The 19,843-nt window shown below is 46.0% G+C and overlaps 3 non-coding genes and 8 pseudogenes across 3 annotated transcripts; all 11 read left to right on the forward strand.

The window, feature by feature from the left end:
* The first annotated feature begins 2,701 nt into the window (after positions 1 to 2,701).
* LOC134545154 (U2 spliceosomal RNA) lies at positions 2,702 to 2,876 on the forward strand (annotated as a pseudogene).
* A 657-nt stretch (positions 2,877 to 3,533) lies between these two features.
* On the forward strand, positions 3,534 to 3,698 carry LOC134545148 (U2 spliceosomal RNA; annotated as a pseudogene).
* A 411-nt stretch (positions 3,699 to 4,109) lies between these two features.
* Positions 4,110 to 4,302, forward strand: LOC134545145 (U2 spliceosomal RNA). The gene has a single exon (XR_010078298.1). It is a non-coding gene; the product is annotated as a U2 spliceosomal RNA (small nuclear RNA).
* A 656-nt stretch (positions 4,303 to 4,958) lies between these two features.
* LOC134545149 (U2 spliceosomal RNA) lies at positions 4,959 to 5,123 on the forward strand (annotated as a pseudogene).
* Positions 5,124 to 5,532: 409 nt separating this feature from the next.
* LOC134545155 (U2 spliceosomal RNA) lies at positions 5,533 to 5,748 on the forward strand (annotated as a pseudogene).
* Positions 5,749 to 5,889: 141 nt separating this feature from the next.
* LOC134545153 (U2 spliceosomal RNA) lies at positions 5,890 to 6,066 on the forward strand (annotated as a pseudogene).
* A 656-nt stretch (positions 6,067 to 6,722) lies between these two features.
* On the forward strand, positions 6,723 to 6,887 carry LOC134545150 (U2 spliceosomal RNA; annotated as a pseudogene).
* Positions 6,888 to 7,297: 410 nt separating this feature from the next.
* Positions 7,298 to 7,488, forward strand: LOC134545146 (U2 spliceosomal RNA). The gene has a single exon (XR_010078299.1). It is a non-coding gene; the product is annotated as a U2 spliceosomal RNA (small nuclear RNA).
* Positions 7,489 to 18,001: 10,513 nt separating this feature from the next.
* LOC134545152 (U2 spliceosomal RNA) lies at positions 18,002 to 18,180 on the forward strand (annotated as a pseudogene).
* Positions 18,181 to 18,836: 656 nt separating this feature from the next.
* LOC134545151 (U2 spliceosomal RNA) lies at positions 18,837 to 19,001 on the forward strand (annotated as a pseudogene).
* Positions 19,002 to 19,411: 410 nt separating this feature from the next.
* Positions 19,412 to 19,602, forward strand: LOC134545147 (U2 spliceosomal RNA). The gene has a single exon (XR_010078300.1). It is a non-coding gene; the product is annotated as a U2 spliceosomal RNA (small nuclear RNA).
* Positions 19,603 to 19,843: the final 241 nt, after the last annotated feature.

A 19,843-nucleotide genomic window follows, 5' to 3' on the forward strand; every position in this document is an offset into this window, starting at 1 on the left:
AACTCTTAGTAAACATCACCACAAAACTAATTACACATGTATGACCCGCCTTACTCTCAATATTGTTAAACTCACCTAAACCCACCCGTCGTAACATCACTCCCCAGTTTAATGATTTATTTTCTCCCATCCCCAATAATAACAATTAACCTGAATCTCCCCCTCTCAACACACTTCAATCTGCCTCTGCTTCTAAAATAGTCATGCATCATTAGCAGCCACCTCACCACAACTCAACACCTAAATCACAATTAAAATAGAGCCATATGCATTTAATTACAATAATTCCCCCCTGACCTAGTGCACCTGCTTAACACTGCCATAAAACACAATATAAAACAACAGCATCACCAGACACCTAAATAAATCACCCCTCAGTTCAATAATTTCAAACTTCTTCTAATCCCATATACAAAAACCACTAGTAAAATAGCACACTTTTAACCTCTGACTTACTAAATCAAATGCCAAATAATATCCCAAACACTTGTAACAAATAGTAAACACTACCACACAACTAATTACATTTGAAACATCCTACCTAACACACAATACAGTAAAATTCACCTAAACCACCCATCGTAGCATCACTTTCAAAACTAATGACTTTCTCCTCTCCCCAATAATAAAAACAACATTCAACCTAAAACAACCCCTTTCAAGAAACTGCAATCTAATTTTCCCTGGTAAACAATACTATCTAAATAGTCTAAAACAATCATTTCTTTTAAATTGTTATTATTTGTTACTTCTGAACAGCTTGCCCCCTCCATCTGAGATATTTTAAGTTTGTGGGTGTTAGACACCTTGTGTAGTTTATTAAAACTTATGTATTCTACAATGATGTTACTTAAGGTTTGCAGGTGTTAGACACCTTGTTTTCCATCAATACTCTGCACAATGTCTAATATTTAAAAGTTTTCAGCCCAGAGCTTCACTCCACATATAACATCATTACTTGAAATATCTTAAGTTTGCAGGTGTTAGACACCTTGTATAACGCTTCGTGCGAGCTCTTCTAGCAAAAATTTAATTTTTTTATTTTTTTATTTTTCATTAATTTTCTTTTTCAGTGCTATGTATGTTTCTCTTTTCTCTTACAGGTTTGATCATTATTTAAGTTTGTGAGGGTTAGACCCTCTGTATAATTTTTATTTCTCTGCTGTGTATCTTCATTCATTTCCTTTCCCAAGTGTAACATGAAGTATTTAAGGCATGCTTAGATTTGCAAAGTTGAAGGCCAGTGCCAAAGTCCTGTCTCAACCTTAACTTCTACTTCTCAACAGCAATAACTGAATGCTTGTTTACAAGATTATCCTTGCATTGGCTACTATGCCAATTTAACATCTAGCAATCTGTGGTAGGAAGGCCCCCAAGTGTGTGTGCGGGACTGACCTGAGGTGACTGGGTGGTAAGGGTCTGTCATGAGCAGGCCTTTAGTGCCCCTAAGGCTGCCACCCTTTTTACTTTCAATTTATCTGGTGCTTGTTCTTTGTAATAATGCATGGCCACAACAACTGGCACTTCTACATTAATGTTTAAATTCACTCCCCTAACTATCATAAATCTTAAAGAGGAGTGGGAAATACACCCCTGCCCAGGCCTGGTCTTGCACACAACAGGGATTGTGCACAAACTGTAGGCCAGCATTCAGAACCTAATTACAGTCAGGTTAACCATTAGGCTCCCGCCCTCATCGTGTCATTCCTCGGAGTGATGCGGTGGGGGCGGGGGGGCCACGGCGTATAGGGCCGTACCCTGGCTGGGGCGGCACCGCGTCGTGGCTTGTAGGGACTTCAATACCTTCTGGTGTCCATGTTTGGTTGGTCTCTCTGAGGCCGGCCAAGTGTGCATGCCCTAATAGCTTGTTAGGAGAGCAGTATGGAGGCACTGTGATGTAGAGGGTGGGGGGCAGCCATAGCTGGGTTTCTTTGGGGCAGGCAGCCTGCCCATTAAACTAAAATATCTTAAGTAACTTCAGGAGGGGCTACTCCCCGGAGTAAATTTAGTTGTGGTAAAAGTGCATATGTGTGTTTAATTATTTAAGGACCGCGGGGAGCTAGGCTCCTTGTTCGTGAATATTTTATATCTTAAGAGGGTTTTTGTTTTCTTTTCTTGCAACAGACTAGTTCTGTTTTAACGTAACTTCTTTCTTTTAGTCTAGTTAGTGACTTGCGGGGACTAGTTCCCCTTTTAACGTAACTTCTTACCTCCCGCCTTTGAGGGAGGGAACCGGCCCCAGGGGCACGGTGGGATTAGTTTCACTTTAATTCTCCCATAATCTTTGGTTTTCCGGGCGCTAGGTGCCCCTTTTTCCATTTCCTAATATGTGTTTTTAATATTGTAAAGGGTTTTGAGATATTGCTAATAAATAGCTTTCAAATCTGTTCTTATCAGCTTAATGGTGTGACAACTGTTATGCTGGGGGAACAGAATGCACAGAATTTGTCGACCATATGGTTGTGGGAGGGCCTGGTCCCGCCTTCACAATCACTGGCCCCCCGAGTACGTCGGTGGCTTGGCTTCAGTGGTGGAGGTTGGGACCGGGGTGGCACCCACAGTCATATGGGAGAGAGATTCTGCTACACTTTGCCTTAGCAAACATTTTTTGTGACGGATTTGCAGGTTTGCACCCCCGACCAGTTCGGGGGAGTTGTATTGTCTCCTGCTGGCCACTGCCTAGTGCATGCCAGCAGCGAACATTGCTTAGGCAACCTAAAAAATCTGTTCTTATCAGCTTAATATCTGATACGTCCTGCATCGCAGGACCAGAATATTAACTGATTTTTGGAACAGGGCGGAGTGCTAGGGGCTTGCCCCACCTCCGCCGCGGGTTGGCCCGGTATTGCAGTACCACCGGGATCGGCCCACCACAAAATGTAATAAACTTTAAGTTTGTTTTAAATGTAATAAACATTGTTACCAACTTGTAAGAATGGATGATAGTGAAAAATTGATTGTTGTAATGTAATGTGCCCAAGTGCAGAGACAATACAGAAAAGTCGTGTGTACATTCAACAAATGAAGAGGAAGAGAAAGCTGATCCAGTAGGTGCTGCCAGGGGCGGCCGAACAGGAACTACAAGGATGCCCAAGGGACGAACTTGGAATGCGAGAACATGTAGGAACTTAGCAATTTTGTGTGCAGAATAATAGGAATTAATTATTTTATTTTATCATACAATGTAGTGCTTGTTGTGAATGTTTAATAAATTTAGCTGTGTGAGAAAAAATTCAATATAATTAACAATTAGGCAGTGTTAAATGATAATAATGATGATGTATTGAAAATGTATTTTGTCATGTCGATGCGTGAGTTTATGTAAGTGTGTGGTTAAGGCTTGTTGTGAAACCTTTTATTACTATTATTGTTATTCATTACTCATGTTAATATTTGTATGAATTGTATTGACTTTTTTTTTATCTGTTGAACTACATGTGTTTGGTTAATGGAGTTTTACAATGTGCAATATTAATTTTGATGTGTATTTTAAGGGATGTTTCTCGGCCTTTCGGCTAAGATCAGAGTGTAGTATCGCTTCTCGGCCTTTTGGCTAAGATCGAAGTGTAGTATCTGCGATTCTTCTACACTTTGTCTTGGCAGCATTTTTTGTGACGGATTGCCCCCGGACCTGGTCCGGGGAGTGCGATTGACCCTGCTGGCCACTGCCTAGTGCATGCCAGCATGGGGGCACATTGCTTAGGCAACGTTAAATATCTGTTTAGATAAAATTATATTGACAATTAAAATGTAATGTATAAAGTCAACTCTCCCATGAGAATCATTCTTGCCTTATTGAAACTGCAGTTAATCTAAGGGACCAGCTTGTGCTGCAAGCAAGTGGAAAGTACGGTAATTGTAAGAGCGTTGTTATGGATATACCAAGTTTTTTGTTTATTGCTGGTGAATAGTGATTCATTTGGATTGTAATACCTCGTGTCACTGTATTGAAGATATTATCAATGTACAGACCATGCTTGTGCATGTGTGGTGTAGAGTATGACGGCTCGTCGAAAGTGTACAGTCGTTTATGGAAGTCAGTAGACCTTGTTATAGCATTTGATTTAGTAATAGGGAGCCCATATAGCTCCTGGTTCATTAGGATTGTTATCGCTTCTCGGCCTTTTGGCTAAGATCAAAGTGTAGTATCTGTTCTTATCAGCTTAATATCTGATACGTCCTGCATCGCAGGACCAGAATATTAAACTGATTTTTGGAACAGGGCGGAGTGCTAGGGGCTTGCCCCACCTCCGCCGCGGGTTGGCCCGGTATTGCAGTACCACCGGGATCGGCCCACCACAAAATGTAATAAACTTTAAGTTTGTTTTAAATGTAATAAACATTGTTACCAACTTGTAAGAATGGATGATAGTGAAAAATTGATTGTTGTAATGTAATGTGCCCAAGTGCAGAGACAATACAGAAAAGTCGTGTGTACATTCAACAAATGAAGAGGAAGAGAAAGCTGATCCAGTAGGTGCTGCCAGGGGCGGCCGAACAGGAACTACAAGGATGCCCAAGGGACGAACTTGGAATGCGAGAACATGTAGGAACTTAGCAATTTTGTGTGCAGAATAATAGGAATTAATTATTTTATTTTATCATACAATGTAGTGCTTGTTGTGAATGTTTAATAAATTTAGCTGTGTGAGAAAAAATTCAATATAATTAACAATTAGGCAGTGTTAAATGATAATAATGATGATGTATTGAAAATGTATTTTGTCATGTCGATGCGTGAGTTTATGTAAGTGTGTGGTTAAGGCTTGTTGTGAAACCTTTTATTACTATTATTGTTATTCATTACTCATGTTAATATTTGTATGAATTGTATTGACTTTTTTTTATCTGTTGAACTACATGTGTTTGGTTAATGGAGTTTTACAATGTGCAATATTAATTTTGATGTGTATTTTAAGGGATGTTTCTCGGCCTTTCGGCTAAGATCAGAGTGTAGTATCGCTTCTCGGCCTTTTGGCTAAGATCGAAGTGTAGTATCTGCGATTCTTCTACACTTTGTCTTGGCAGCATTTTTTGTGACGGATTGCCCCCGGACCTGGTCCGGGGAGTGCGATTGACCCTGCTGGCCACTGCCTAGTGCATGCCAGCATGGGGGCACATTGCTTAGGCAACGTTAAATATCTGTTTAGATAAAATTATATTGACAATTAAAATGTAATGTATAAAGTCAACTCTCCCATGAGAATCATTCTTGCCTTATTGAAACTGCAGTTAATCTAAGGGACCAGCTTGTGCTGCAGCAAGTGGAAAGTACGGTAATTGTAAGAGCGTTGTTATGGATATACCAAGTTTTTTGTTTATTGCTGGTGAATAGTGATTCATTTGGATTGTAATACCTCGTGTCACTGTATTGAAGATATTATCAATGTACAGACCATGCTTGTGCATGTGTGGTGTAGAGTATGACGGCTCGTCGAAAGTGTACAGTCGTTTATGGAAGTCAGTAGACCTTGTTATAGCATTTGATTAGTAATAGGGAGCCCATATAGCTCCTGGTTCATTAGGATTGTTATCGCTTCTCGGCCTTTTGGCTAAGATCAAAGTGTAGTATCTGTTCTTATCAGCTTAATGGTGTGACAACTGTTATGCTGGGGGAACAGAATGCACAGAATTTGTCGACCATATGGTTGTGGGAGGGCCTGGTCCCGCCTTCACAATCACTGGCCCCCCGAGTACGTCGGTGGCTTGGCTTCAGTGGTGGAGGTTGGGACCGGGGTGGCACCCACAGTCATATGGGAGAGAGATTCTGCTACACTTTGCCTTAGCAAACATTTTTTGTGACGGATTTGCAGGTTTGCACCCCCGACCAGTTCGGGGGAGTTGTATTGTCTCCTGCTGGCCACTGCCTAGTGCATGCCAGCAGCGAACATTGCTTAGGCAACCTAAAAAATCTGTTCTTATCAGCTTAATATCTGATACGTCCTGCATCGCAGGACCAGAATATTAAACTGATTTTTGGAACAGGGCGGAGTGCTAAGGGGCTTGCCCCACCTCCGCCGCGGGTTGGCCCGGTATTGCAGTACCACCGGGATCGGCCCACCACAAAATGTAATAAACTTTAAGTTTGTTTTAAATGTAATAAACATTGTTACCAACTTGTAAGAATGGATGATAGTGAAAAATTGATTGTTGTAATGTAATGTGCCCAAGTGCAGAGACAATACAGAAAAGTCGTGTGTACATTCAACAAATGAAGAGGAAGAGAAAGCTGATCCAGTAGGTGCTGCCAGGGGCGGCCGAACAGGAACTACAAGGATGCCCAAGGGACGAACTTGGAATGCGAGAACATGTAGGAACTTAGCAATTTTGTGTGCAGAATAATAGGAATTAATTATTTTATTTTATCATACAATGTAGTGCTTGTTGTGAATGTTTAATAAATTTAGCTGTGTGAGAAAAAATTCAATATAATTAACAATTAGGCAGTGTTAAATGATAATAATGATGATGTATTGAAAATGTATTTTGTCATGTCGATGCGTGAGTTTATGTAAGTGTGTGGTTAAGGCTTGTTGTGAAACCTTTTATTACTATTATTGTTATTCATTACTCATGTTAATATTTGTATGAATTGTATTGACTTTTTTTTATCTGTTGAACTACATGTGTTTGGTTAATGGAGTTTTACAATGTGCAATATTAATTTTGATGTGTATTTTAAGGGATGTTTCTCGGCCTTTCGGCTAAGATCAGAGTGTAGTATCGCTTCTCGGCCTTTTGGCTAAGATCGAAGTGTAGTATCTGCGATTCTTCTACACTTTGTCTTGGCAGCATTTTTTGTGACGGATTGCCCCCGGACCTGGTCCGGGGAGTGCGATTGACCCTGCTGGCCACTGCCTAGTGCATGCCAGCATGGGGGCACATTGCTTAGGCAACGTTAAATATCTGTTTAGATAAAATTATATTGACAATTAAAATGTAATGTATAAAGTCAACTCTCCCATGAGAATCATTCTTGCCTTATTGAAACTGCAGTTAATCTAAGGGACCAGCTTGTGCTGCAGCAAGTGGAAAGTACGGTAATTGTAAGAGCGTTGTTATGGATATACCAAGTTTTTTGTTTATTGCTGGTGAATAGTGATTCATTTGGATTGTAATACCTCGTGTCACTGTATTGAAGATATTATCAATGTACAGACCATGCTTGTGCATGTGTGGTGTAGAGTATGACGGCTCGTCGAAAGTGTACAGTCGTTTATGGAAGTCAGTAGACCTTGTTATAGCATTTGATTTAGTAATAGGGAGCCCATATAGCTCCTGGTTCATTAGGATTGTTATCGCTTCTCGGCCTTTTGGCTAAGATCAAAGTGTAGTATCTGTTCTTATCAGCTTAATGATCTAGCCCCGAGAAGTGATTAGTTAAATAACTGTGCTCAAGAAAAGATCGTCGCAGAGGTGTTCGTGCTGTATTCACTCCGGCACGAAACGACCATACTTCCAGCAGTTCCGAGGATGGATCGACTGCTGCTGCGCCTAGGGAGGACATGGGGAACTACATGGAGATAAGGTAGGTGGTAGTCTGGCACTTGTGTTTTGTTTTTAAGTAAGTTCTTGTGGCCATCTTGTTTATTTACTTGTTTTCTTTCTGCAAGCTTTCGGCCATCTTGCATTAATTATTTGAATTTCTATTTGTCTGGCCATTTGTTGTTTGTTTATTTGAATTAAATTCGTTAATCGCGGCCATCTTTTATTGCAAACATTTAAAGTTTAACTGTGTTACATTTAATTTGTTAATATCTGCATAGCTTTTTGTACCTGTTAAAGTAAAGTAACTACCTATCTCGCCTTTAATTTTCCAAGTGCCAAACTATCACCTAGTAATTCCTGCAACTCAGTGTTTTGTTATGTAAGCCCCATTTCAGGTTCCCGACTGTAACTTGCATTCGTGACTCGTAGCTTTTACTGTTCACCCAAAATAATTTTGTTTATTTAAATTCTTTTTCAGTAATACATTTTTCCGAATAATATTTAGTTGCTTTTCATATATATATTAAATTAGAGTCAATCTTTTTACTGCAGTTCCTATATTTAAATAACCACATTTAATTAATACCTGTACTTGATCTTGCTGTTTAACATTTAACTTCTACCCACAGTCTCGCCCTTGTGTTTGAATTTTTTAGCTCGGGCAAATACCACATTTAATTTTTCCTCAATTTAACTAATACCTTCAAGGCGAGTCGCGTAACTACAGTCGAAGATCGTCGCCCCTAAAGGCCTTTGGAACCCCTTCCCAAGTGTATCTTGTTTTTCTTGAGCCTGTGTAATTGTTTTTGTCCTGTCTCCTGACTGTGTGTGTTCAATGGCCGACAGTCCCTTGTGAATAATCTGTGTGCATCCTATAGTTTCTGTTAAGTTTTTGCCTGTCTCTCAATTTTCCCATATTAATAATTCAATTGTTCAACATTTAAAGTAATTTCTGTATTTATTTTGGCTTAAATTCACTTTGCTCGCGATAATTATATTGCCTTGTGCCCAGGCATATCTAGTGTAATCGTGTTTAATTCTGATTTGAATTCATAACTAGGGGCAGTAAATAATTCCATATTCAGAGATTTAATTTTTCCCATTAATAGTTTCAGTGTATTTTGTCTGCTTAACTTTAAATTCAGTTTTTCGCGACCTCGTGGTTGAGTTATTTAGCGAGGTCGGTCGCCATTTTTCAACTTCCTTCTTCTTCACAGATGCTTCGCATGTGACTTCCTGTTCGTGTCCATGGATATGCACACCAGGGGTTGAGTGTTGTGTTTGTCTTGTGTTTATTGTAATTGTTCAGTGACTTGTTTTTGTGCTTGAATCCGCCATATTGCTTTCTTTCGAATTAGCTAAAATAAATTAAAGTACTATTTATTTCTATATTTACCTTGCTGATTAAATACGCCATATTGTTTTCAGAGTAACTATTAATTGGTAATTAAAGTAATACTTATTGAATATATCTATCTATTATTATTATAATATTTATTTAATTAATTGAATATTCCTTAATTTTCTTGCAGATTTAATATATTTACCTTTTCATTTTTATCCATAGTAATTAACCAATACATCTCAAATCTTGCTGTTGAATCTTTTAACTTAATTCCATTTACATTCTTATAGCATCACCTCAACCATATTTATTTAATTAATTAGTTTCAAGCACCTGTACCTGTCTTATTTGTTTGTATATTTTGTTTCCTTTGTAGTGCTGATCGGTAAGTGAGTAACTGTCTCTTGTCTGTGTTGTGCTAGTATTTGTGTTGCGACTTTTGTAAGTGTTCTGTTGTTGTGTTTTGCTCCTTCCAGCACTCTAGTGTACTTGTGTTGTAAGGCCCAGCCCTTGACACATTTGTACACCCCCCTAGTGTTCCAGAAACCTAGGGCACAACCAGTGACCTTGTAGTGTCTTGAGCCGCCTGTGTAGTTCTTCTCAGGACAGCGAACTGCTCCAGAAGCGGTCGTCGCTTGTCTGTTTACAGCTGCCCAGGAGAAGAGTGCCTGACTCTTAGCCCGGCACTCGGCTTGCCGCTGCACCCCCGGATTTGACTGTTGCTTCTTGGTTTACCAAGTAGCAGCCCCACCGATTGTGACTTGTGATATTTTCTTTTTAGTGGCCTGTACCTGATTAGTTTTAAGTAGAGTTTTATTTACCTTTCAGAGTTTATACTTTAGTAGAGTTCTATATATTGTTAGGTGGTTAATTGTTATATTTTCAGAGTCTATTGTTTCCTTATTTTTCAGGGTACTCTATACATACCCTTAGTGTTATCTTGTTATAAGAGTTTGTATATATTGTTCTTTTACAGATCTAGTTGTTTGCTGCTGTGCGGCTGTGTTGTTCTCTTTTTGTTAGTGTAAGTGTTTTTCAGGATGCCCGTGCGTCCCAGCTTCGTGGCGTTGCCGGCCCCAGAGGAGATCCAGTGCCCTGCGTGTGTGCGGCTTCAGCAGTTCGGGTCTGTCTTCGGACGACTGGCTGATCTGGCGGCGCATGTGCGCCGGGCGCATGACTCTGCGGGGCTATGGTTTCGCTGTGAGATTTGTAGGCCGCACGAAGAGATCCGGTCCCTGAGGGCAGCAAGGCTGCATTTTGAGACGGTGCACCCGGGCCGGGGCATCGAGCCGGCGCTGCCGGAGGCGGATGGTACGGACTCGGATCTCGCGTCTGATGATGAGGAGGAGGATGAGAGGGTTGCCGTTCGGGAGATGGTGTCCTTGGTGCGTGACCCGGGTGAGCCGGGGTGCCTGCGCGTGCCGGTGCCACTACCGGCCGAGTTGACGTGCATCCTCTGTGGGACGCATGGCTTCGGGCTGAGGATCCGGGGGCGGTATTCAGCATGGTCGGACATGTGGAAGCACATGAAGCGACACCACCCAGAGGTGACTGCGGTGGAGTTCCGCTGCAGGTTCTGTGCTTCCGCATTTTCGGGCGCTGGATATCCGCTGAGGGTGGCTCAGAACCACGTTGCCAACGTCCACAGAGCTGAGGTGCGGAGACTCGCGGCACGCCAGGCGCGAGAGGCAGGCCTGGGCGCGCCAGCACGGACTCCACCTGCTCGTGTGGCCCGGCGGGAGGCACGGCGCTCCTCAGATGAAGACGCTGATGATCCGCAGCCCCGGCCGTTGCCGCCGCGGCTGCCGTCTCCGGTGCCTGGTCCCTCCCACCGTCTCTCTCCGCCTGCACGAGAGGAAGGCCAGGAGACATGTGTTGTTTTGCCCCCCAGGAAGAAGAGACGGACATCACCTGGACCCGTCACGCCGGCGCGCGACGATGCAACGGGGAGGGAGGCTTTGTTTCTGTGCCGCAGGAAGAAGCTGTCACTGTCGCTCCGCACGACACCCCTCCCTGGATCACCGGCACCCAAAGGGACTCCGGCACCTGCGCTCCCGCAGGTGACCACCAACGAGGAGGAGGCGGCCCAGCTTCTGTCCAGAATGCTGCCGCTGCACCCGAGGCCATCACCAGGCCCGGCGTGCCGTCCCTCCTATACCGAACGGGAGGATGTCCCAGCGCCGGCGCCGGAGCAGGAGTGCATCGGAGTAGAGGAGGAGAGAGGAGAGGGTCTGCCACCCAGGGACTGGCAGACCGGAGATGCCCCCAGTATGTCTCCTGGGGGAAGCACACCTGAGCAGCGGACTGCACCGGAGTTGCACGTGGTGCCAGCCCACCTCATCAGGTTCCCACTCCTGCACTCGGAGGGAGGAACCCAAACTGATCCAGACCATGATGAGGAGCTGCCAGGAAGATGTGAGATGGGGACGCAGACGGAGGATGACGTCGCCCCAGAGCAGGAGGCTGCCGACGCGGCGGTGCAGGCGGAGGTGCCGGCGCCGGTGGAGCCAACTGTGGGCGTGGTCGGGGGGAGGGTGCGGCCTCCCCCGGTCCGCGCGGGAGCTGTCTGGTCCTGGCGTGGGGCTGCCCACCCAGAATGCCCGGGAGGTACGAGAGGAGGTCCCCCGGGCGCGTCACGGCCAGCAGCCCAGGGAGAACCGCCACCAGGTCCGAGGACGCCCAGCAGAGGCGGCAGACCACCAGTCCGCCTCGGAAGACGAAGGAGAAGACGGCGAACCCGAGGTCCGGCCCAGCCAAGTCCAGCTGGAGTGGATGGCTCGGATCTCGGCAGCCGAGGAAGACTGGGAATCCCTGGAGCACGTCTGCGACGAGTACACGGAGTTTGTCGTCGCCCTCAAGGTACGAGAAGAAGAGGGGGGCGCGGCACGTGCTCCAGGGGGTGGCGAAGGAGCGAGGGGTGGCCGGAGAGGGCCCGGCAACCCCGCCCGCCAGCGCAGGCGGCGGCCGGCATTTGCATTTGACGGGGAGGCCGCCGCCAAGATCCAGAAATTGTACAGGGCCAACCCCAAGAAGGCGATGCAGGAGATCCTGGAAACAGAGTCTCCCTATTGCCGGATTGCGGGAGCCCGCCTGCAGGACCACTTCACAGAGACATTCTCAGACCATGGCTACGAAGTGGGTCCCACGCCTGCAGGTTGCGCACTGGCACACGATGATCCGACAGAGGAGGAAGTGGACGAGCTGGCCAGACCATTCACCACCAGGGAGGTCGCGAAGAAGCTCGCCCGCACCAAGAACACGGCACCTGGGCAGGATGGCATCAGGTACAATTTGTTGAAGAGGGCTGACCCAGGTTGCCACGTGCTTGCGGCCCTCTACACCGCAGTGCACGCCCACAATCGTGTCCCCGGATCGTGGAAGAGGTCCAACACGGTCCTCATCTACAAGGATGGCGACAAGGACGTCCCAGACAACTGGCGTCCGATTGCGCTCAGCACCACCATTTCCAAGCTGTTCCTGTCGGTGGTCGCTGCCCGCCTGGGCGCGTGGGCTGCCCGGACGGGGCGCATCTCCAAGCAGCAGAAGGGCTTCATGGAGTACGAGGGCTGCTTGGAGCACAACTTTGTCCTGCAGTCCATCCTGGATGACTGCAGGGCGAAGAAACGCGAGGTCGCCATCGCCTGGCTGGATCTCGCCAACGCGTTCGGGTCCATCCCGCACGCGTACATCCAGCACTCGCTCACAGAGATGAGGGTACCCGAGACGCTGCGTGCCCTCATCGCGGACCTGTACCACGGCGGGACGACACGGGTCCGTTCCGAGGATGGCTTCACGGAGGAGATCCCGATCCGTGCTGGCGTCCGTCAGGGCTGTCCCCTCAGCCCCATTCTCTTCAACCTCAGCATGGAGGCAGTGCTGAGGACGGCCGCCAGAAGGGAGGAAGAGTTGGGCTACTCTGTCCTCGAGCACCACCACGCCATCCTCGCCTACGCAGATGACATCGTCCTCATCGGGCGGGACCCCGAGAGCCTGCAGACCCTGCTGGATGGGGTCAACGAGGCCGGTAACTGGGCCGGCTTGCGCTTCAAGCCCAGAAAATGCGCATCACTTCACATAGACTGCAGGACCGGTCGCCGGGTGATGCGCCAGCCTGGAGCGCAACCTGGGGTGCAACCCACCGTGATGCAGGTTGCCGGGGTCCCGATCGCCGCACTCGCTGAGGGCGACACGTATCGTCACCTGGGTGTTTCGACAGGTTACCGGAATGCCCAGTCGCCCGAGCAAGAAGTGGAAGCCATGGGGGCAGATCTCGACAAGATCCACGCCAGTCTCCTCGCCCCCTGGCAGAAGATCAACGCAGTCTCGACATTCCTCCAGTCGAGGCTGCAATTCATCTTGAGGGGAGGCCGCGTCAGGAAAGCTGTGGTGACGCGGTTCGACAAGAAGATGAAGAAGTACTGCAAGGAGTGGATGCACCTCCCCTTGCGTGCCACTCCGCTCATCGTCCACGCCCCAACGCATGAGGGGGGAGCTGGTCTCCTCCCACTCGCAGACATGTGTGACTTGGCCACGGTCACGCATGGCTACAGGCTCCTGACGTGCAAGGACCCTGACGTAAAAGACTTGGCGTGGGCCAGCTTGTTCCAGACAACAAAGCAGAAGCTGGGCAAGCAGGAAATTTCGAAAGATGACATGGTGGGGTTCCTCAACGGGGAGACCGAGGGCGAGTTCAACCGTGATGGTGGCGCCCTGGGGAACCACTGGACCTTCACACGAAGTGCAGGAAGGCGCCTCAAGAAGAGCACAGGAACGAAATGGCGCTGGAGTGAGGAGCTCCAGGAGGTCCAGATGGAAATCCCCGCACCTGAAAGTGCCGCGGGCCGCATCCTGGTCGGTCCCGGGGCACGCTCCCAAGTCTACCGGCGTCTGGCCACGGCCCGGCGCCAGGAGTACAGAAGGAGACTCGTGGCCCTTCCAGATCAGGGGAAGGCCATGGAACCGGTCTCCCGGAACCCCGCCAGCTCCCACTTCCTCCGGGATGGCAAGTTTACTCGCTTCGCAGAATGGCGCTTCATTCACAGGGCACGTCTCAACGTGGTGCCCCTGAATGGAGCTCTGCGAGGACCAGCGAGGAACAAGATGTGCCGGCGGTGTCTTCACCCCAACGAGACGCTGCCGCACGTCCTCAACCACTGCGGCCGCCACTCCGCCGCCTGGCAGCACCGCCACAACTCGGTGCTGCACAGGCTGGCCGCTGCCATCCCGAGGGACCCGGGCGTGGAGGTGCGGGTGAACCGTGCCGTGCCCCACACCGGGTCCTTGCTCCGTCCTGACCTGGTGGTCGTGGACGAGCCCAGGAAGAAGATCTCCATAGTGGATGTCGCGGTCCCGTTCGAGAACCGGAGCCAGGCTTTGGATCTCGTGCGGACCACAAAGACGACGAAATACCAGGGGTTGGCAGACACACTGACTGCGCAGGGCTACACAGTTTTCAACGAGGCCCTCGTTGTCGGGTCCCTCGGATCCTGGGACCCGTGCAACGACTACGTCCTCCAGCAGTTACGTGTCCGCTGGAGGTACGCACGGAAGATGCGGCACCTCATGGTGTCTGACGTCATCAGGTGGTCCCGTGACATCTACACCGAGCACGTCACGGGCCACCGTCAGTACCAGGTGGAGGCGCCGCCTGCCAACCCGCAACCAGTCCCAGACCAGGCCCCCGCAGTCCGGGGTCGTGGCCGTGGGAGAGGACAAGGTGGTCGTCGACCAAGGGGCAGACCAGGACCACAACCATGATGTGGGCCCCGGGCGCTGGAGCCGCGGTGCCCGCAACACCGTGGTTCGTGCCCCAACAATCGGCCACTCGGCGCCGCACCGCTGGGGGCACCAGCCCCCCACCGTTGGACCACCGGTGGAAGGGGGGGACCTGAGAGCCCCCCCGACGAAAACAGAAGTGCTGCCGGAGCGCACCAGCGCTCCACCGTTGGACCACCGGTGGAAGGGGAGGGACGCAGGTGCCCTCCCCGCTGAACACAGAAGTAGATGGCCATGGAGGCACCAGCCTCCCACCGTTGGATCACCGGTGGAAGGGGGGACTTGTGAGCCCCTCTGCAGAAAACTGAAGCAGAGGCCCGAGTGCCCCAGCACTCCGCCGCGGGATCAGCGTGGGAGCAGGGTGCCTGTCCGGGCCCTGTCGTGTGCCAATGTGTGTTTGTGTGCGGACGTCTAAGTGTTGGACCGATAATGTTGTGGTTGGACCCCTAGATTTAGTTGACGAGGACGCTTTTGCCCCCCACCCTACCAGGAAGTATCAATCATGCCTGAATGCCATCATTGTTCACACTTGCAATCTCCACCACGCAATAATAATATCTACCTATTTTACACCACAGTTAAATTTGCCACTGTTCCTGCTTCCACAATAGTCATGCACCATTAATAGCCACCCCAGCACAACACCACACCTAACTCACAATTAAAATAGAGCCACACACGTTTAATAACAATAATTTCCCTATGAATTTGTAAACTTAATAGCACATATGCAGCCACTGCCATAAAAAAGAAATAAAACACCAGTCACCTAATATAATGCACTCCCCATAGAGCCACATGCGGTCACTAACTATAATTCCCCCTGACATTGTAAACTTTCCTAACATTTTTGTCTCCAGCACAATAACGTACAATTAATATAACAGCAACAACAGACACCTAAAATAAATCACTCCTCGGTTTAATAATAACAAACTTCTTCTAATACCATATATACAAACCACTAGTCAAAATAGCACACTTTCAACCTCTAACTTATTAATTAAAATGCCACACAATAACCCAAGCACTTGTAACTCTTAGTAAACATCACCACAAAACTAATTACACATGTATGACCCGCCTTACTCTCAATATTGTTAAACTCACCTAAACCCACCCGTCGTAACATCACTCCCCAGTTTAATGATTTATTTTCTCCCATCCCCAATAATAACAATTAACCTGAATCTCCCCCTCTCAACACACTTCAATCTGCCTCTGCTTCTAAAATAGTCATGCATCATTAGCAGCCACCTCACCACAACTCAACACCTAAATCACAATTAAAATAGAGCCATATGCATTTAATTACAATAATTCCCCCCTGACCTAGTGCACCTGCTTAACACTGCCATAAAACACAAATATAAAACAACAGCATCACCAGACACCTAAATAAATCACCCCTCAGTTCAATAATTTCAAACTTCTTCTAATCCCATATACAAAAACCACTAGTAAAATAGCACACTTTTAACCTCTGACTTACTAAATCAAATGCCAAATAATATCCCAAACACTTGTAACAAATAGTAAACACTACCACACAACTAATTACATTTGAACATCCTACCTAACACACAATACAGTAAAATTCACCTAAACCACCCATCGTAGCATCACTTTCAAAACTAATGACTTTCTCCTCTCCCCAATAATAAAAACAACATTCAACCTAAAACAACCCCTTTCAAGAAACTGCAATCTAATTTTCCCTGGTAAACAATACTATCTAAATAGTCTAAAACAATCATTTCTTTTAAATTGTTATTATTTGTTACTTCTGAACAGCTTGCCCCCTCCATCTGAGATATTTTAAGTTTGTGGGTGTTAGACACCTTGTGTAGTTTATTAAAACTTATGTATTCTACAATGATGTTACTTAAGGTTTGCAGGTGTTAGACACCTTGTTTTCCATCAATACTCTGCACAATGTCTAATATTTAAAAGTTTTCAGCCCAGAGCTTCACTCCACATATAACATCATTACTTGAAATATCTTAAGTTTGCAGGTGTTAGACACCTTGTATAACGCTTCGTGCGAGCTCTTCTAGCAAAAATTTAATTTTTTTATTTTTTTATTTTTCATTAATTTTCTTTTTCAGTGCTATGTATGTTTCTCTTTTCTCTTACAGGTTTGATCATTATTTAAGTTTGTGAGGGTTAGACCCTCTGTATAATTTTTATTTCTCTGCTGTGTATCTTCATTCATTTCCTTTCCCAAGTGTAACATGAAGTATTTAAGGCATGCTTAGATTTGCAAAGTTGAAGGCCAGTGCCAAAGTCTGTTCTCAACCTTAACTTCTACTTCTCAACAGCAATAACTGAATGCTTGTTTACAAGATTTATCCTTGCATTGGCTACTATGCCAATTTAACATCTAGCATCTGTGGTAGGAAGGCCCCCAAGTGTGTGTGCGGGACTGACCTGAGGTGACTGGGTGGTAAGGGTCTGTCATGAGCAGGCCTTTAGTGCCCCTAAGGCTGCCACCCTTTTTACTTTCAATTTATCTGGTGCTTGTTCTTTGTAATAATGCATGGCCACAACAACTGGCACTTCTACATTAATGTTTAAATTCACTCCCCTAACTATCATAAATCTTAAAGAGGAGTGGGAAATACACCCCTGCCCAGGCCTGGTCTTGCACACAACAGGGATTGTGCACAAACTGTAGGCCAGCATTCAGAACCTAATTACAGTCAGGTTAACCATTAGGCTCCCGCCCTCATCGTGTCATTCCTCGGAGTGATGCGGTGGGGGCGGGGGGGCCACGGCGTATAGGGCCGTACCCTGGCTGGGGCGGCACCGCGTCGTGGCTTGTAGGGACTTCAATACCTTCTGGTGTCCATGTTTGGTTGGTCTCTCTGAGGCCGGCCAAGTGTGCATGCCCTAATAGCTTGTTAGGAGAGCAGTATGGAGGCACTGTGATGTAGAGGGTGGGGGGCAGCCATAGCTGGGTTTCTTTGGGGCAGGCAGCCTGCCCATTAAACTAAAATATCTTAAGTAACTTCAGGAGGGGCTACTCCCCGGAGTAAATTTAGTTGTGGTAAAAGTGCATATGTGTGTTTAATTATTTAAGGACCGCGGGGAGCTAGGCTCCTTGTTCGTGAATATTTTATATCTTAAGAGGGTTTTTGTTTTCTTTTCTTGCAACAGACTAGTTCTGTTTTAACGTAACTTCTTTCTTTTAGTCTAGTTAGTGACTTGCGGGGACTAGTTCCCCTTTTAACGTAACTTCTTACCTCCCGCCTTTGAGGGAGGGAACCGGCCCCAGGGGCACGGTGGGATTAGTTTCACTTTAATTCTCCCATAATCTTTGGTTTTCCGGGCGCTAGGTGCCCCTTTTTCCATTTCCTAATATGTGTTTTTAATATTGTAAAGGGTTTTGAGATATTGCTAATAAATAGCTTTCAAATCTGTTCTTATCAGCTTAATATCTGATACGTCCTGCATCGCAGGACCAGAATATTAAACTGATTTTTGGAACAGGGCGGAGTGCTAGGGGCTTGCCCCACCTCCGCCGCGGGTTGGCCCGGTATTGCAGTACCACCGGGATCGGCCCACCACAAAATGTAATAAACTTTAAGTTTGTTTTAAATGTAATAAACATTGTTACCAACTTGTAAGAATGGATGATAGTGAAAAATTGATTGTTGTAATGTAATGTGCCCAAGTGCAGAGACAATACAGAAAAGTCGTGTGTACATTCAACAAATGAAGAGGAAGAGAAAGCTGATCCAGTAGGTGCTGCCAGGGGCGGCCGAACAGGAACTACAAGGATGCCCAAGGGACGAACTTGGAATGCGAGAACATGTAGGAACTTAGCAATTTTGTGTGCAGAATAATAGGAATTAATTATTTTATTTTATCATACAATGTAGTGCTTGTTGTGAATGTTTAATAAATTTAGCTGTGTGAGAAAAAATTCAATATAATTAACAATTAGGCAGTGTTAAATGATAATAATGATGATGTATTGAAAATGTATTTTGTCATGTCGATGCGTGAGTTTATGTAAGTGTGTGGTTAAGGCTTGTTGTGAAACCTTTTATTACTATTATTGTTATTCATTACTCATGTTAATATTTGTATGAATTGTATTGACTTTTTTTTATCTGTTGAACTACATGTGTTTGGTTAATGGAGTTTTACAATGTGCAATATTAATTTTGATGTGTATTTTAAGGGATGTTTCTCGGCCTTTCGGCTAAGATCAGAGTGTAGTATCGCTTCTCGGCCTTTTGGCTAAGATCGAAGTGTAGTATCTGCGATTCTTCTACACTTTGTCTTGGCAGCATTTTTTGTGACGGATTGCCCCCGGACCTGGTCCGGGGAGTGCGATTGACCCTGCTGGCCACTGCCTAGTGCATGCCAGCATGGGGGCACATTGCTTAGGCAACGTTAAATATCTGTTTAGATAAAATTATATTGACAATTAAAATGTAATGTATAAAGTCAACTCTCCCATGAGAATCATTCTTGCCTTATTGAAACTGCAGTTAATCTAAGGGACCAGCTTGTGCTGCAGCAAGTGGAAAGTACGGTAATTGTAAGAGCGTTGTTATGGATATACCAAGTTTTTTGTTTATTGCTGGTGAATAGTGATTCATTTGGATTGTAATACCTCGTGTCACTGTATTGAAGATATTATCAATGTACAGACCATGCTTGTGCATGTGTGGTGTAGAGTATGACGGCTCGTCGAAAGTGTACAGTCGTTTATGGAAGTCAGTAGACCTTGTTATAGCATTTGATTTAGTAATAGGGAGCCCATATAGCTCCTGGTTCATTAGGATTGTTATCGCTTCTCGGCCTTTTGGCTAAGATCAAAGTGTAGTATCTGTTCTTATCAGCTTAATGATCTAGCCCCGAGAAGTGATTAGTTAAATAACTGTGCTCAAGAAAAGATCGTCGCAGAGGTGTTCGTGCTGTATTCACTCCGGCACGAAACGACCATACTTCCAGCAGTTCCGAGGATGGATCGACTGCTGCTGCGCCTAGGGAGGACATGGGGAACTACATGGAGATAAGGTAGGTGGTAGTCTGGCACTTGTGTTTTGTTTTTAAGTAAGTTCTTGTGGCCATCTTGTTTATTTACTTGTTTTCTTTCTGCAAGCTTTCGGCCATCTTGCATTAATTATTTGAATTTCTATTTGTCTGGCCATTTGTTGTTTGTTTATTTGAATTAAATTCGTTAATCGCGGCCATCTTTTATTGCAAACATTTAAAGTT

The sequence above is a fragment of the Bacillus rossius genome, unplaced genomic scaffold (genome assembly GCF_032445375.1).
Source record: "Bacillus rossius redtenbacheri isolate Brsri unplaced genomic scaffold, Brsri_v3 Brsri_v3_scf603, whole genome shotgun sequence".
Taxonomy (NCBI): Eukaryota; Metazoa; Arthropoda; class Insecta; order Phasmatodea; family Bacillidae; genus Bacillus; species Bacillus rossius.